A 19,553-nucleotide genomic window follows, 5' to 3' on the forward strand; every position below is an offset into this window, starting at 1 on the left:
CATAGTTCGTGCCCCAGCGCAACTGTGCAAAATTACCATTGTGTAGTCTCACAGGGAGAGATAGAATATACGAGGGCAACCCCAGTTCAGATAGGACCTTCCACAACTTCTCTCTAGGTACCAGGTCTAAGGCAGTCTTAAGGTCTATGAAGCCCAAATACAGACTGCCTTTGCCCAGCACCACCACCTTCCAGTACAAAAGAGCCAGTCTAAGGGCCTGTTCAATAGTCCCAGTTCCAGAGCGAAAACCGGCTTGGAGGTCCAACAAAATGTTATTGTCGTCCACCCACTGGAGCACCCTTCCCAAAATCACCTTCCCTGCCACTTTTTGGGAAGAGTCAATGAGACTTATTGGCCTATAATTAGCTGGGTTGTCCCAACACCCCTTTTTGAATATCGGGACAACCTCGGCCCCCTTCCAGGAATTTGGTACCGGCGCCCCTCCATTATTGGCGTTGAGCAAGGAGGAAACCAACTTCCCCCATTCCTTAGGGCTAGCCCGTAGCAAATCGCCCAGTATGCCATCAGGCCCTGGTGCTTTAAGAGGCACCAATGATTTAATTACAACTTCCACCTCTCTGGCGGTAAAAGAAACACCCTCACTACCCCCTGTGCAGTCAGCCATAGTGAAAGTGGTATTAGGGGCCACCCCAGTAGGGGTATAGAGAGATGAGAAGTGATCGAACTAGTTCAGGGCAGGGATGTTGCACGTCAGCAGAGTGCTATCTGGCCTATCCCTAGATCTTATAAGGTTCCAGAAGCTTCTGGCATCCCTGCCCGCGCTTGCATCCATGAGATCCGCCCAGAACCTAGCCTCCCATTCTCTCTTTGCTGCCGAAGTAGTCCGGAAGTACTCTTTCCTGGACAATCTAATTGAGATTTGCTTTTGACAGCACTAATCAGCGCATTTTTCTTCCCCCTACATTTTTGAGTGTACCAACCTGGCGGGTTCGGCAACTTTTTGCTCTTGCCAGATCGTGAGGCCATGTGTGGGAGAGTGAAAAGGTTGCTCAGGGCCTTGGTTAAGTCACAGAATAACACTGTGACTTCCCCAGACGGAGAAGACAACAAATCCAATTTGGACTGAGCTTTGTCTAAGAGTGCCCTGATTGCTTGCACTTTCTCTTCATCCATAATAAGCTTGCTCCATTTCAAGCGTCTGCCACAATTAGAAGGAAATACTTCCTGAGGGGTAGGTGCTAAGTGAGACATGAGCCCCCCCTGGTTCCCAATCCACAAAGGACGGAGAACAAGAGAGAGGAGATTGTGATCACTCTCGACTGAAGGGAGTATCTCCATATCCTTCAAAAAAGACCAAAGTTTTACATCAAGGAGAATATAATCGATCCTGGATGTGTGGTTCACTCTATTGTAGGTATTGGCTCCAGAAGGGTCTGACAACGACCTTCCGTTAACAGCCCTAAGGCCGATTTCCATATTTAGGGAGTTAATTTGGATCACCACTTGGGACCATCTCCTAATGGGAGGTATAGTTAAGGGTGGTGTCCCTCTCCTAGTATCATCCTTGGTGATTCCCAGGGTGTACTCCAGGCCGAGGGGCTCAAACTTGCAGTTTAGGTCCCCCTGCGACCAGGACATGAGAACAAACCCGGGCGCTGCCTAAGCAAGGACTCCATTCCTGATAATATAGGTGAGTGCGAAACTCCCTTCGTGCCCCTAGCATAAATATTATAGATGTCCAAAATCAACCCTCCCCGCGGACCTTTAATTGATATACTCAGTAGATCTGGAGAATTAGACACATGCTGGGAAACTTGACACCCAAGGGAGATAGCAAGCCATATAAAGAGGCCTCCTGAGGGGCGGCCCTTCCCTGAAGGGGGGGGGGCACTGCAGGTACAAAAAAGGATGAATAACCCACCTTGTGCAAGGCTCTCTGCTCCAAGTTTCTTGGAAGATACAAATAGAATAGCCTTCCACAAGGGTATTCCAGTCAGGGAGGGCCAGCTTCCTCAGAATGCCCGCAACATTCCAGCTGAGGATCCTTAAGTTTGGATCCGCCACAGCAGGCTCGCTGCGGGATTCAGGACTATGTAACCCCTCCCTCTCGGTGAATGTCCAAAGTGCACTTTCTCCTTGTCGAGTCCCTACAACCGGGGTAAAATCATGAGTTAAAGGGCTACATACAACAGGTGTAAGTGGCGTGCTTTCGTCAGCAAAGCCGGAAACATGTGGCTCTGGTACAGAACCAAAACTCTGGGGAAATGGAGCCACCCCAGAAAAAATATCATTTCAGTATCCAGGCATCCTCCCATAAGGCCCTGACCAAGCCACTGTTTGAAGAGGCAAGGGAATAAAGTGGTTCTCGGGGGGATAAAGTTGTGCATCCATTTTCCTCCTGGTTGAATACCACAAAGGTTGCCTGCAGATCTTGGTTAAAAGTAGGTCAAATTGACTACCCCAATGCCAGCACCACCATTCCCCAAATTTTGGTTGCAAATTGTTTTGGCAACCCTGACATCCTCAAAGTTAACCACCACACAGTCACCCTCAAACCGCTTGTGCCCGTAGCCTACCCACCCTACCCTTCTGACACTGTTACAATCATAACAGACATCCCGTCCGGTGTATTAAAATTCCATTACATCCTAGGGATCTTGTAATATGGTAATGGGATATCCTTTATGTTTGTGATGGAGTATCCTATCCGCCAAGATCGTAATCAGGCCCATATTTATGTGTTTCAGGTCCACCACCAAGACTTTGAGATGAGTAACTTAATCCATCATGCCCTGAAGTATGTTTACTATGTGCATATCAATATCTAACACCTTGCAAGATCCATATGTACTATTTTAAATTTGCAGTGAAGCCCTCATACCCACTATCACTCCAAGCACATCTTCACATGAGCATGCCATGCCCAACTGCAGCCTGTCATGACAGGGATTTGATTTTGACAGGCTTGCAGGTATAGGTTCTGTCACAGTTTTAGCACATAGTTCCATTTTGTTTGCTTGTGAAAGTTTGTGGCATTTGTCCTTGACCAATAGCACCTCACACGGGCGAGACATCATACCTAGCTGGCAGTTCACACTACCATCTTCAGTACACTTTTAAAACTTAAACTGGTGTGAGTCGAGCTTACACTTAGGGTGTGGTTAGCAAACACTCTGGATTAGGGGGTTTCCCCAGGATAGCTTGCAGAGGGAAAGCAGTGCACAAGCTGATGGGGTGCAGCCACCACAAAATAACAGGTTGTGGTTACAGAATGGGCCATATCATGAAATTTTGATAGGCTGTACAGCCCCCATAGGGCATGTGTTGGGCATTATGAACATAATTATCTGAAGTTACTTTTCAGAAGCTATTGTTTCTATCACAGCAGGCACATTTAAGTCCCAGTGAGGCCCACAGCATATTAAAGGCTCCGTGCAAACCTCATAGCAGTAAATTAATTCACTCATTGTGGATTTTTACTGTCAAGGTAAGTTTAGAGAAATGCACATTTAGTTTTGCGGGTTTATTAAATGAACCTTTTGATGCTTGCCCTTGACCCTGGTATAGACTGCACTTCTGATCACACACAGGTGAAAAACCAATCAATGAAACAGGCAATTAGGAGGCTAATATTTAACCATAAAATGTTAGATATCTGAAGACAGAGGAATAAAGTTAAATTAGATCTTTACATTCTTGAAATAATGGAGATTATTCTCACACTGAATTTAGCTACATCATGCAAGACCTAAAGCTGTGGCCGAGAGGTGCTATCTGACAAGACATCCGTCTGATCATGCAGGCATTCAACTAGATGTCCATTGTGGGAAATACAAAAATAAGGGTGTGGTCCTCAAATTTTTAAGTTATGTTAGATGACTCAGTTATTTTAGGGATTAAGCTGATGATCTGAAATCAGACTCTGCATCACCATATACAATATGGGATACATTTAAAGCTTTCCTGAGAGAGACATGAAAGAAATTGCTTGCAAATGAACATGAGGTAAGACAGTCAAATTGGAACTGTTAGAATTTGAAATCTGGTGTTTAGAGGCATCACCTCTAGTCTCAGATTTAGAAATGGGCACTGAAAAGAGCTTGGAAAATAAACTATAGGACTACAGGTCCAGATATCAGGCAAACTCAGCAATGAGATATCTAAGAAGTAGAATCTTCTTCTGTGGAAGAATATGAACTTGGTGAAAAAAGTGACAACATTCGTACATGGAAAAAAGATTCATTAGGAAGATATATTACCAAGGGAATGGGGTGCTTCAAGACCCATTTTCTATCATTTTGTTTTTATTTTAAAGAGAAGCATTCTGTTAGAACTGGCTATTTCTGGTTGGCTAAGGCTGACGCCAAAGCTAGGCAAAACCCCCCATTCTAGTCAGGGCAAGGGAGTCACACGCCAAGATAACCCTGCTTACCCCTTGGTAGCTTGGCACGAGCAGACAGGCCTATCCTGGAGACAATGTGTAAAGCATTTGCACCAGCACACCACAGCAACAACATCCTAGGCACACCACAAAAGGAACTCCACACAAGGTCATATAAAAATAACTTCTGTATTGTAAAAACACATCAGATAGAAGTCACACATGTACATTGTGCCAACTGGCACGGGCAATATTCACAAGGGATTATTTACAGGACAGGGCCACATGGGCCACTGTCAGAATCAACACTTTTAGAAATAACACTTCTAGAACTTAGAATAAGTATAGCACAAAATAACAGTTCTAGATCACATCCAGTAACTACTGGGAACAGGTAAGTACCACCTGCGCAACCCTAAACACCTTAGGAGAATGTCACGCAGGGAACCAGGACCTCACTAGGACCACCTGTACTAGAAAGAACAACCACCTAAGAATAAAATACATTTAGGGGTATAGGTAAGAACACACTACACATGATGCATAAACAACATTCAGAGGTGTAGGGAAGGAAAAACACATGATGCATAAAACATACATTCAGCTGTGTCATAACAAGGCACATGATGCATCAAAACACATTCAGAGGTACCGGGGAAAAACACATGATGCCTAAAACATTCAGAGGTGTAAGGAAGGAAAAACACATGATGCATAAACCAACACATTCAGAGGTGTAAAATCAAGGAAGACACATGATGCATAATAACATTCAGAGGTGGCAGAACATAACTCAATAGCGCAAAAACACATGATGCCTAAAAACATTCAGAGGTGTAAGATCAAGGTGCGTAATCATATTAAATGCATTACATTTCCTAGCACCATATCACATTGCACAAAACTCACATTAGGCAATTACCCTCACATAGATAATCACATTGCGCCTAAATAAAATCACATACTAGCCCCCATCTAATAAAGGGACTAAAGAGCCCTGTATCCAGAATATCAGGGCGCGTTGCCATGCAGCGCCAGTCAGGGGTGCGCCACCGGCTCAAAACATAAACGTTGCAGGTGCCCACGACTTGCTGGGCACCTGGGAATCACACAAGACCTAAACGGTGCAGCTGCCCACTAATTGCTGGGCAGCTGGGAATCATCAAAACTGTGACAAGGCCCTCACTGGCCCTAGGACACAAACCGCGCCCACCGCTGGAGCCACACAGGCTCTGGGCAACACTGCGCAGAACGTTGGAGCCACACAGGCTCTGAGACAGCTGAGGGGCGTTGGAGCCATCTGGCTCTGGGAATTCTCTGCCCCCAAATGGTTGGAGCCCTCTGGCTCTAGGGATCTACATATGCCCAGGTGGAGCGCACTAGCGCTCTGCAAATAATCAGGCCCCAAAATGGTGGGGTTCTCAGGGCTCAACAACCAATGTACCCTCTTGAGCCTCTCATGTTCCATCACAAGGTGCCTCCAAATCACAGGGGGTGGCTCACAGCCAAAGGGGGCCGCCCAAGACACCAACCGTAACATAATAGCAGCCCTCTGCAGAGCGGGGCGGCTCAGATCACAGCACCAGCAAGGTATGCGATCTCGCACCTCCCATCCCAGCCGGCTTTCACTCACCAGCTTCCTGGACGTGGGGGCAGCGCATCTCCTTCTCATCGCCCGGCAGCAGCACTTCCCTCGAGGGTGAAGGCGGGGCTCTCCCTGTCGGCTGCGCGGGGCTCTCCTTGTCTCACGGGAGACCCGCGAGCACCGGCAGTCTTTCTCCTCTCCTCGCGCTGCAGTGCCGAGGGTGGGACTTCCGGTTCTTCTCCCGGTCGCACTCAGGGATTGGCTAGTCGGGCATACACTTCCGGGTCATCGCGGGCACCGCGGCTGCCCGCTTCAGGCACTTGCAGGCGGGGTCTCATTTTCCGAGGGGTAGGCTCCCTCGAGATAAATCAATAAAAAGTTAATACGAGGCGTGGGCAGCCGCGGAAGGCCATAACAGCGCTACCACGCGCTGAGGGGGTAATTACAGCGCTCCCAGCGCTATAAATGAAATAAAGCGCTTATAAGCGCTAGCAGCCAAATAAAGCGCTTCCAAGCGCTATAAATACAAATCAAGAAGGTCCAAGTAAAATGAAAGCGCTCCCAGGCGCTAAGGGGGACAGAGTCCATCAAGCCCCCAAGGCAAAGATTCCCATAGCAAAGGGGGTCCCAGCAAAAAGTCTTTCAGGGGTCCAGGACCTCAGCTGTCCAGGACATAAGGTGGAGCACAGCAGCTCCCAGAAAAGGAAAGTCCATCAGATATCCAGGGGCTGGGCAGGGCCCAGGGATTCCCCTGGGCCCAAGCAGCAGCACGCCCCTGATAGGATTCAAGTCAGAAACAAGAACATTTTTAGAGTGTCACAGCACCCTTTTTATACCCAAAATTCTTTGTCTAAAGGGTGCAGAAAGTGTGAGAACCAGATAGAACTGGTTATAGGGAATTCCTTTCACTGGCCAGGCTGGGGACATCAGACGCACCCCAGGGGGTGGAGCCAGCATTGTGTGGGGAAAACCCAGCCTCATTCAGGACCCTCAAACCAGACGGTCAATCCACAAGCAGGCCCAGGCTCACTCCTCCCCTCACATCAGCATGCTAAACACTCCATTCACCACCGGGGCAGACCCTCCCAGACTCTTGGAGCCAGGCTCACCAGCCAGCCTCAGCCAATCAAACGCCAGACACAAATTACACAAATATGCCAACCTCTAGAAGTGGCACTTCTACACTAGACACAATCATGTCGCATATACCATTACGCAGCATTCAATCTCCCGAGTTCGCACATACCAAACTCGACCCTGCACTCTCCACACATCAGGAACTACCATGGGCATACATATTCCCCATTCATTCCTATGGGAGGGCAGGTCACTCACTACACATACACAGAGAGCTCACGCACTTTACACTGTACCACAGTGAAAAAGTGTGCAGAGGCCTAAAATCACCACCACCAGGTTCCAGAAACAGGCTAGGAAAAAGCAAAAAGTCTCGGAGTGAACCTGCCAAAAGGGCCGGGTCCAACACATTCTAAAAGTCTTTTTCCAGATCAGAAGAGTATTATTTGTCTGGAAATAACAGCACATCTAAAAGTGGCTAATTCATGAAAAATTTGCAAGATAATCAAGGCGCTTAGAAAGTGTAAGGCTTCTGGACATCATTGTCTTCCAGCTGAACTATAAATGCATTGAAAGCTAACATTTTAGGCCACTTAAAACCCCTATTACATTTCTTAAATGGTAGATCACTCCCCTCCCCCAAGCAGATAGAAGCATGCAGTAATCAAATTTATATTAAAGCCCAGTAATCATGACTGTGATAGCAACCAGTGGCATAGAGAATTCCCTCCCTTTAGGTGTTAACGCTGGCAAAGGAGTGGAAACTAGTAGTATGCAGGATGTTGCCCCTACAGTTGAATGTCTTAAGAGAGAAGACACTAGTTTGTTATTTTTCGGGTGAATTTCTAGAAATTGTAGTTTCTTTGAAATGCTAATGCTAGTAAATCTCAAATTTTACTCATTTTGATTCATCTAAATGACAAAGTCCTTAGATTTTTCTTCTTCTGATTACCTCTCCCAATTATAAAAACGTAATAAATGAAGTGCACCCATAAAATATTATGGTCCACCCATTTTTCCAAATGGGGGCTATGGATCACAAGCTTGTCCTACCAGCCCTTATGCAAATTAGCATAGCTGGGAGTGAAACCTACAAGATATTTTTGTTCAAACTGAGGAATTACAGTTGGATGCTATGAACATGTTTCATAAGTCATTACTCAGCTATTCTTAGCCATAGGGTCACAAAGTCTACTTCGGATCTTTTTGGTGGTCAATTGTTTATTCTGACATCCATTAATATGTTCATACTGTTCTATTTGTTGGCAGCATGAATATGCACATTATAAGCATTTTGGATACTTGCAGTTGTTACCAGTGCCCCCTAAGGCTTGGTCTCCAATTGCTGCAGATTGTATGAGTGATATTTTACTGTGTGGTAGTTTTGACAGAAGATACATTTTATAAAATGGCCCCTTTTCTTCCTTTGTCTGAAATACCGTCAGTAGAAGAAATGATCCAATATTTTTTGACTGACATTTTTTTCATGTCTCACATTGTAATATTTGATCGTGATACTCAATCATTTTTATGTTTTGAAGAGTGTTATTTAAAGCACTGAAAGTTGAACAAGTTATTTCTTAGAGTTATCATCCTCAGTTAAGTGGGCATAAAAAAAATGTATCAACCTTTAAAGCAATAGCTACGATGAGACTTTAACTCAACTGAAGGCAATTGGGTCTCCTTTTTATCAACTGCAGAATGTTCTTATAATAGGGTAACCCATAGAGCCATCAAAGACTCAGGCTTCTTTGAATGCAAGGATTCCATCAGGAGCTTTTCCATTTTTCCTCCTATTGGTGCTTGATTTCCAGCAGCTATTGATTATTTTAATCAGATTCTAAAGGATAGATGAGTTGGATCTGATAGCTTTTGCTGTATCAAAGACAAAAGGAAGGAATACACTGCTAGATCAAGATATAATGTGCTTCTTTTTCTGCTGGAGAGTAGGTCTGGGAGTAATTTTTAAAATTAGAATAATTCCAGTAGTTCCGTGATTATGCCTGCTCATGCAATTAAGACTAATTCGGGAAAATACATCTACAGCAAGACCAAATTTATCGAGTGTGCACACCTGTTCATGCTGCTGTTTATGTTCTGTTGCATTTAGTCCTATTTTCTTAGCGTAAATTGCATCCTTGCATCCATTTTGTACATGAGAACACATTTTGCACTAAGAAACTAGTCATACACTAGCCATAAATGCTGGGAGTACGTTGGGGAGAATCCTACTCCATTTAAATATTCGGAGAGCATGAGTGGCTGCTCGCTCAGCTGTACTTTTACATTTAGTGCTATTTCTTACTACAATATGCATCCTAAAATACATTTAGGAGGCACTTTTGCATTTAGAAAAGAGCCCTAAAATTTAAGAAGTTATATTAGATAAACTGCCAATCCTTGCTTTCAATTTGTAATAATAGCTCTGCTCTAAAAGACATCAGCTACAATGATGTTAAGTTAAATACCTTTGTAACTGACAGGAAAGGAGTAAGTGATTAATGTGGACCCGTACTTGCATATGGTTCTACGTAAATGTATGATAACCCACGCTTGGTAAAGTCTGGTGTTAGAATGTTGCCTTCTGCAGATGTTAGGGTTGATGAAATCATGACAAGGCATTGTGTAGGAATTAACTTTGCCTCATGTGACTCACGTTTAACTAACTGGCATAAATACCTCCTATTAATTATTGGGCAAGGTAAAGAACTTAATGAAAACCAGAAGCTGCCCTCCTTCAGGCTTAAGAAGGGTTGTTGACAATGAGACATGTGTCAAGGTCCATGTTATTTTCAAGGGATTGATAATTGTCTTCACAGAGCTCCTGGTAACACCTGAGATGATTGGGGATCAGGAAAACATAAGGGTGATAATTCCAAGAACCTCAACTCTAAAGGATCATATTGGATTTGATACTTTGGAATGTGTTCAGTTTAGAACTCGTCCTCAGAAATGCTTATTTGGTACTATTCCAAGGAGCCTGTCTTGTTGTTAAACTGTATAGTCCAAGTATTCAAGTGTTCTGTAAAGAAGCATTGACTTTAAGTGTTGAAAATCCACCTGGGCGTCCCTACCCTTATATGTTTTTTTCCTTTTTCTAGGATAGGGGACTGAGTCTCCAAGTCCTAAGATGGCTGATGCCAAATCTTTGTTGATCTGTTGACAGCTAGTCAAATCAAATTATGTGATCTGTTAGATTTGCAGATCCTCTATGGCCTGATATATATTTGAAAATTGATATCTCCAAACACACCTAATAAATTTATATCAAACCACAAAAGGCATTCTTTGTGGACCAACATATAGCTTTCTGCCAAATTTGGTGTTATTCCGTTCAGTCGTTTTGGTGTGGCGATGGTGCCAAATTTTTTCTAAGGAAAATGAATGGGGAAAATGTGCTTTGGGACCCCTCTTTTTCTCAGCTTCAAATAGATGGGTCATCCCAAAACATTCCCTGAATTAACTAAGCTGGAAGAGCATTTTGTTTGAAATGTTTTGTGAAGTTTCATCAAATGGTGCCAACGTTATAAGAAAACAAAATATTCTTTTCCTATGGAACTGTGGTCCTATCTATAACTATCCAGTAATGGTTGCCACTGTGTGGTTATGGTTAGGTCAGAGTTTCCGAAAAAGAGCACTTTTTGTTTTGCTAATAACGTGGATGCCCCTTGAGCGGCAACAAACTTTAAAAAAAAAAAGGTTCATAAACCTTGGCTCAGTCATGGAATGTTTTGAGGGAAAAAGGGGGTTCCCAAAAGTGTAATTTCCAATAAAAATTCTCAGAGGGAAACATTGCATTCCAATACAGAAAAAAAGCTGAATGGAACTATATGACGTTTGCAAAAAGTTAGAAATGTATTAAGAAAGCATGATTTATGTGATTTGGTTAAAATTAATTTAGCCCTCTTTGGAAAAATTAACATTCAAAGAGGGATTAGGTTAGACATCTATGGTCCAGCTATTCTCTGAATGGCCAATTTAAATGGGACAAGTCAATCCTTGACTGACCACAATATGAACAGTATGTTGTGGTAGCCAATGCAGGATCAACAGACATAGTCTTGCGCACTAAAAGTTAAGTAATAAAAACCTATAAGGGTCCAGGAAGAGCACACTCTGATACCTAGGGTCATGTGGGAGGTCCCAAGGTGACCATCAAATTTAACTGGCTGGCCATAACATGAACAACACATTTTGGCAGCCGTTACAGGACTAAATGCCGTGGTTTCCATTGAAATGCTGTGTAGTGAACCTGTTTTTGAGGTTCACAGAAGGAACACAAATGAAGGGTGATAACAGATGTTAGTAACAACATAATCCATTTGTTGTTGGTGTTTAACCCCTTGCGTGCTCATGACGGAACCACGCCGTCATGAGCCACAGGCGGCTGTGCTCATGACGGCGTGGTTCCATCATGCGACTACCGCTCCTCCCACGCGGCAATAATTCCCTGCCTATGCGGGCAAATTAATGAGTGGGCGGGGTCATGACAGAACCACTCCATCATGAGCACACGCCGCCCGTGACTCATGATGGTGTGGTTCCGTCATGAGCACCGCAGCGCCACGCTTACCCCCCACACCGTGGCAAAAATCGCGCCAAAGCAAAGGGGTTAACATGTCGCAAGTGTTGTACATTGTGAGTTCATAAGCCGTGCAGGATGGTTGATACAAATTATATCTAGTTCACTAACCTATACCTGGGATTTTTTAAACATTGTCTTGTGTTTCATTCCAACACCTAATTATGAAGTTAATTTAACTTGTTTTTTTCTGAGAATTGATATGCATATAGATAGTTACGTTTTACTCACCATTGCACTTATTGCTTGACATTTATTTCTAGATTTGGATTGTAAACAATTGAGCCATAAAAAGTGGTGTCCTGTTTTCCTAAAGCATTTTTATTACAAGTTAAATATTTTGATATTGTGGTTGTCTTAGGATAATCCTTGTTATCCATGTAAATTCTAATTGTTGGATTTATTGGAGTTGGTGCTTCTTTTTTAATTGTTTTTTGGATATGTTTTATAGGCAATAGTATTATAAACATCAGTTTCCAATGGAAACTGAAACACTCAAGGGGCACTGTGTGCCTCACAGATGTTGTGAGAAAACAGGGCCATAAGAAGAAAATGATTTAGAAAGTAGCCTCATACATATTTCATCCGTATTACCCTCGTCTTTTAAATATGTATAATTTTTTTTTCTGATGATGCACCTAGAAATAGGATCATATGCTTCATAATTTATTAAGTTTCATTGTTTTTGGATATGATTAGTTGGCATAGCATGATCTGTTCAATCCACATATTATGTTCTTTTGGTCTATCTGACAAGGTCACATACCTGTGTATAACAAACCATCTTTTCTGGGCACAAATACAGTGCTACATAGTATTGCAATACATTTCATGTCCACCAACGCATAGGGTTGATTACGATGTGGCCCGTAAAGGCTCAGACCGCCGGGCCACATCATAATGGGCTGCAAAGTTTCCTTTCTGACTGCCTCATTATGATGGAGGTGGTCGGAAAGGAAACCGGCCAGTCATTCTGGCTGGCTTCCGCCAATCGGAAGCCGGCTGGTAATCTCAGGACGGAAAAGCCCTTGAGGTTACGAAGCACAGTTTCTGGCATGGTTTCCATGCAGGCCTGTCTGACATGGAAACCATGTCAGAAAGCGTGTTTGGAGGACCACAGCAAGGTCCACTTTGGTGCATGATCTTTGGTTGGAGGCCTAGGGGGCACCTATGCTGCCCCCCTGTTGATCTCTGCACCTTGTGGCAGGCACCTTGTGGCACCTGCCAAGGTGTGCAGTGATGAATTGCACCTCCCTTTCCTCAATGGGAGCTTGTGTTACAGCCGGTTTATGGCTGTAACATGAGCTCCCAGTGAGGAAAGGGGGCATGCGACCGAACAGTGTTCGGTCGCATTGTATCAGTCGGTCCCAGGACTGAGTCGGTGTTGGGCGGAAGCAATTCCGTTCACCATCAAAATAAGCCCTTAGTGTAAAACTAGTAGATACTCTAGTGATAGAGGGCCAGGTGTATTAACCATTTTAACAGTCACAAATGCTCTGATTTGGGATTTGCACTCATTAAAAACCTTTCTTATTTATGGATTCAATTTTTTGGAGTAAGAAAGGTTTTTCCAAGTCCTAAAATGGGATCCCAATTGTATACAGATTTCGTATCGGGAAGGGGGTGTTGTGGATGTACATTCCAAGTACCAAATTGGTATCTAATGTATTAATATTTGGCAAACCAAAACATTGTTGCAAAGCATTGACTTTTTATCACCTTATCAAAGGAGGTGGTAACCAATTAGTAAAATACAGAAGGGGTCCCCTTGAGACCCATTCCCCTCAGTGAATGTAAAAAAAGAGGACGTGGTGTTCCAGGACACACCTTCTTAGGTTCATCCCAATCCTGTGATGTGTGTTATCCTAAAGCTGACTTTATTTTGGCTGCAACAGAACTGGCCTATTGCTTTCCTACAGCGTTAACTCCACCTTTTGAGATTTATTCCAGCAACCATAAGTTGAATGACAGTGCAGAATCATTGTGTACTGTGTATATATTGAATCCACATACGAAAATAGGGACTAAAGGGGATATTTACAACACTCCGACATTTAAAAAAATCATTCACAAAAATACTGCCCACCACTGTGCTTCCCCTAGCGCCTGCGCTAATGAAGCTGCTTGCACCAGTGCAGGCACAGGCACCTTTCCGCCATGTTGCAAGGTTGCCTGCCCTGCAGGGGCGATTGTTTATGTGCAGGAAGGGACACGTTCCTGCACATGAAATATCTTGAAGGCAATTTGCTCCTTCTATGTATACTGCAGAATGAAGCACAAATGAAAAGAGCAAGAAATGAGAAGAAATTAATAATTTCTCCCCATATCGCCAGTCTAAGACCAAGTTTTTCCTGGTCTCAGTTTTTGGTGTCGCCCCAGTTCTGTAAATGTGGGGTAGCGTCAAAAGCAATGGGTGTTGTGGCGGAACACCCACAGCAACACCCATTGTACGCCCCTTTCACGGTAAGTGAAGTGTGGAAATGGGCCTTATTTAGAAGGGATGGATAAGCCACGTATATTGGCTTAACACCACTTTAAAATTATGGAGAAGGGGATATTACCACCTGGTTGTCACTAAAAGTGATGTTCTGGTGGCGATATCTCCTTGTAAATATGTCCCTAAGAGTTCCTCACACACTTTGACTGCCAGTTGATGCCGCAAAAGTCCCAGGCATACAGTGGTGTGCACGGTGTGAGTTCCTTGCGTTCTGAAAACTGTATAAGATACAATAATTCTGGGAATAATAAACCATTCTAAAAATATGGAAGGATGAAACTGAGGCATACAAACAGTACCCCCCCTCCCGAATATGGTGATAAAACAACGGTAACAACACCATCAGCGTTAAGAAACTGACCAAGGTGGGAGTTGTTTCTTTTCTATTTCTTCTGTGTAGTCTTTTGAGAGCTGTCTCGCTTTGAGTATTGTCAATCTCTCATGTGTTATAAATCTTCCACATATTTCGGATTCTTTTTATTATTTTTTCTGATGTCTGAATATTTAATGTATTCTTATTCTCCAACCTGAGATGTAGTTTTTCCCCATGTATTGTATATGTCTAATACCTTATGCTAATGTCGAGAACTTTTGGATATTCATTTTTATATTGGTTGCTTCGATAGGTTAAGATGGTTTGGATTTTAATTCAATTCCCCCATGTCTAGTCCTAAACATGTGAAGGAGTAGCGTGTGCACACCTTCCCTTTAGCGCTTTATCCGTTTCATCTTTTTAAACTTTTCATTTGCGTGCGATCAGAACTGTGTTTGTCCCAACACAGTATTCTTGAAGATAGAGAAAGGAGGAGGTCGCGTTTTGCGTCCCCGTCTGTTGCACTGCTAGTTAACTGAGGAACCATTCCTCATGCGTAGAGTTCTATTTCTTCTATGATTCGACAATATGATCAGTAATCCATAATTTTTGCATCGTTCTCATGTTTCAAGTGGACTTCAAAAGTGGATCACTCCGGAGACAGCCAGGTGGTACTTAAAATGTTTTATTTAGCATTTTCAAATGTCTAATGTTGCCGAGGCTTTTACACAGACATGTGCTTCAAACATTATTCCGAACAAACCCTTCTTTTCACCCAATGCATTTCGAACTAATAGTTCTTCGTCAGGGGTACTGAAAGAAATCAATAAATAAGGGCCACATTAACTAATGTTTTAAAAGTAACATATTAAATACATTGAAATAATACATATCGATTTATCAGCTATGAAAAAAAAAACATTTGACCCACAGTGAGCTTTTCTAAGTATACAGATTCATCACGCAGTGTTCGCAGCGGTGCCTTCAATTAAGTCTCACCCTAATGTTTGTACTTCATTGAATTAAAAGGCTTAGTCCGAATGTTATACTCTCCCCACACCCCTAGCTGGTCTAAAAATCAAACCTCTTCATTTAGATGAAAAATGTACCTGGTAATGTGCAAAAAGCCGGCGGCTTGTAGCAAGTCTATTTCCTTTCTGTGCCGTGAGCTTAATCACAGGTTCCCTTCCTGACTTGTTCTTTAATCCTTAACCCACATGTCACCCCACCTCTTTCTTAATTGACATCACATGATCTGGAACGGTCACCGTGTGTATTTGTGTCTAGGGAAACTACCTATCCCACCATGCACCTGCGTTATTAAACAAAATCCGCATGCTCAAGATTAGACAAAAAGATTTACGCACCAACATAATTGTCAATTTGTGAATGTACAAAATCGCTAAATACTAAACAATATTTTAGTGATCATACAAGTAAATCATAATACTCTCAGCGTCAGTTTAACGAAAGATAGATTGATGCTGTCTCTGTTCTGAAACAAAATAAGCGTGGTCCATGTTCGATGTTGTTATCTGCATTGTGTTTGGACGTGTAGCTGTCTCCTTAGCGAAAAAGTCCTTACGAAAGTTATTTTTCCAAAGTTAGGTCAAACAATTGGGGTGCACACTGCTGTGGGACAAAACTGTTAGTAGAACATTTGAAGGAGTAGCGTGTGCACACCTTCCCTTTAGCGCTTTATCCGTTTCATCTTTTTAAACTTTTCATTTGCGTGCGATCAGAACTGTGTTTGTCCCAACACAGTATTCTTGAAGATAAAGGAGGGGGTCTCGTTTTGCGTCCCCGTCTGTTGCACTGCTAGTTAACTGAGGAACCATTCCTCATGCGTAGAGTTCTATTTCTTCTATGATTCGACAATATGATCAGGAATCCATAATTTTTGCATCGTTCTCATGTTTCAAGTGGACTTCAAAAGTGGATTACTCCGGAGACAGCCAGGTGGTACTTAAAATGTTTTATTTAGCATTTTCAAATGTCTAATGTTGCCGAGGCTTTTACACAGACATGTGCTTCAAACATTATTCCAAACAAACCCTTCTTTTCACCCAATGCATTTCGAACTAATAGTTCTTCTTCAGGGGTACTGAAAGAAATCAATAAATAAGGGCCACATTAACTAATGTTTTAAAAGTAACATAATAAATACATTGAAATAATACATATCGATTTATCAGCTATGGAAAAAAAAACATTTGACCCACAGTGAGCTTTTCTAAGTATACAGATTCATCACGCAGTGTTCGCAGCGGTGCCTTCAATTAAGTCTCACCCTAATGTTTGTACTTCATTGAATTAAAAGGCTCAGTCCGAATGTTATACTCTCCCCACACCCCTAGCTGGTCTAAAAATCAAACCTCTTCATTTAGATGAAAACTGTACCTGGTAATGTGCAAAAAGCCGGCGGCTTGTAGCAAGTCTATTTCCTTTCTGTGCTGTGAGCTTAATCACAGGTTCCCCTCCTGACTTGTTCTTTAATCCTTAACCCACATGTCACCCCACCTCTTTCTTAATTGACATCACATGATCTGGAACGGTCACCGTGTGTATTTGTGTCTAGGGAAACTACCTATCCCACCATGCACCTGCGTTATTAAACAAAATCCGCATGCTCAAGATTAGACAAAAAGATTTACGCACCAACATAATTGTCAATTTGTGAATGTACAAAATCGCTAAATACTAAACAATATTTTAGTGATCATACAAGTAAATCATAATACTCTCAGCGTCAGTTTAACGAAAGATAGATTGATGCTGTCTCTGTTCTGAAACAAAATAAGCGTGGTCCATGTTCGATGTTGTTATCTGCATTGTGTTTGGACGTGTAGCTGTCTCCTTAGCGAAAAAGTCCTTACGAAAGTTATTTTTCCAAAGTTAGGTCAAACAATTGGGGTGCACACTGCTGTGGGACAAAACTGTTAGTAGAACATTTGAAGGAGTAGCGTGTGCACACCTTTCCTTTAGCGCTTTATCCGTTTCATCTTTTTAAACTTTTCATTTGCGTGCGATCAGAACTGTGTTTGTCCCAACACAGTATTCTTGAAGATAGAGAAAGGAGGGGGTCGCGTTTTGCGTCCCCGTCTGTTGCTCTGCTAGTTAACTGAGGAACCATTCCTCATGCGTAGAGTTCTATTTCTTCTATGATTCGACAATATGATCAGTAATCCATCATTTTTGCATCGTTCTCATGTTTCAAGTGGACTTCAAAAGTGGATCACTCCGGAGACAGCCAGGTGGTACTTAAAATGTTTTATTTAGCATTTTCAAATGTCTAATGTTGCCGAGGCTTTTACACAGACATGTGCTTCAAACATTATTCCGAACAAACCCTTCTTTTCACCCAATGCATTTCGAACTAATAGTTCTTCTTCAGGGGTACTGAAAGAAATCAATAAATAAGGGCCACATTAACTAATGTTTTAAAAGTAACATAATAAATACATTGAAATAATACATATCGATTTATCAGCTATGGAAAAAAAAACATTTGACCCACAGTGAGCTTTTCTAAGTATACAGATTCATCACGCAGTGTTCGCAGCGGTGCCTTCACTTAAGTCTCACCCTAATGTTTGTACATCATTGAATTAAAAGGCTTAGTCCGAATGTTATACTCTCCCCACACCCCTAGCTTTTTTTCATAGCTGATAAATCGATATGTATTATTTCAATGTATTTAATATGTTACTTTTAAAACATTAGTTAATGTGGCCCTTATTTATTGATTTCTTTCAGTACCCCTGACGAAGAACTATTAGTTCGAAATGCATTGGGTGAAAAGAAGGGTTTGTTCGGAATAATGTTTGAAGCACATGTCTGTGTAAAAGCCTCGGCAACATTAGACATTTGAAAATGCTAAATAAAACATTTTAAGTACCACCTGGCTGTCTCCGGAGTAATCCACTTTTGAAGTCCACTTGAAACATGAGAACGATGCAAAAATTATGGATTCCTGATCATATTGTCGAATCATAGAAGAAATAGAACTCTACGCATGAGGAATGGTTCCTCAGTTAACTAGCAGTGCAACAGACGGGGACGCAAAACGAGACCCCCTCCTTTATCTTCAAGAATACTGTGTTGGGACAAACACAGTTCTGATCGCACGCAAATGAAAAGTTTAAAAAGATGAAACGGATAAAGCGCTAAAGGGAAGGTGTGCACACGCTACTCCTTCAAATGTTCTACAAACAGTTTTGTCCCACAGCAGTGTGCACCCCAATTGTTTGACCTAACTTTGGAAAAATAACTTTCGTAAGGACTTTTTCGCTAAGGAGACAGCTACACGTCCAAACACAATGCAGATAACAACATCGAACATGAACCACGCTTATTTTGTTTCAGAACAGAGACAGCATCAATCTATCTTTCGTTAAACTGACGCTGAGAGTATTATGATTTACTTGTATGCTCACTAAAATATTGTTTAGTATTTAGCGATTATGTACATTCACAAATTGACAATTATGTTGGTGCGTAAATCTTTTTGTCTAATCTTGAGCATGCAGATTTTGTTTAATAACACAGGTGCATGGTGGGATAGGTAGTTTCCCTAGACACAAATACACACGGTGACCGTTCCAGATCATGTGATGTCAAATAAGAAAGAGGCGGGGTGACACGTGGGTTAAGGATTAAAGAACAAGTCAGGAAGGGAACCTGTGATTAAGCTCACGGCACAGAAAGGAAATAGACTTGCTACAAGCCGCCGGCTTTTTGCACATTACCAGGTACATTTTTCATCTAAATGAAGAGGTTTGATTTTTAGACCAGCTAGGGGTGTGGGGAGAGTATAACATTCGGACTAAGCCTTTTAATTCAATGATGTACAAACATTAGGGTGAGACTTAAGTGAAGGCACCGCTGCGAACACTGTGTGATGAATCTGTATACTTAGAAAAGCTCACTGTGGGTCAAATGTTTTTTTTTTCATAGCTGATAAATCGATATGTATTATTTCAATGTATTTAATATGTTACTTTTAAAACATTAGTTAATGTGGCCCTTATTTATTGATTTCTTTCAGTACCCCTGACGAAGAACTATTAGTTCGAAATGCATTGGGTGAAAAGAAGGGTTTGTTCGGAATAATGTTTGAAGCACATGTCTGTGTAAAAGCCTCGGCAAAATTAGACA

The sequence above is a fragment of the Lissotriton vulgaris genome, chromosome 4_1 (assembly GCF_964263255.1).
Source record: "Lissotriton vulgaris chromosome 4_1, aLisVul1.2, whole genome shotgun sequence".
NCBI classification, from domain to species: domain Eukaryota; kingdom Metazoa; phylum Chordata; class Amphibia; order Caudata; family Salamandridae; genus Lissotriton; species Lissotriton vulgaris.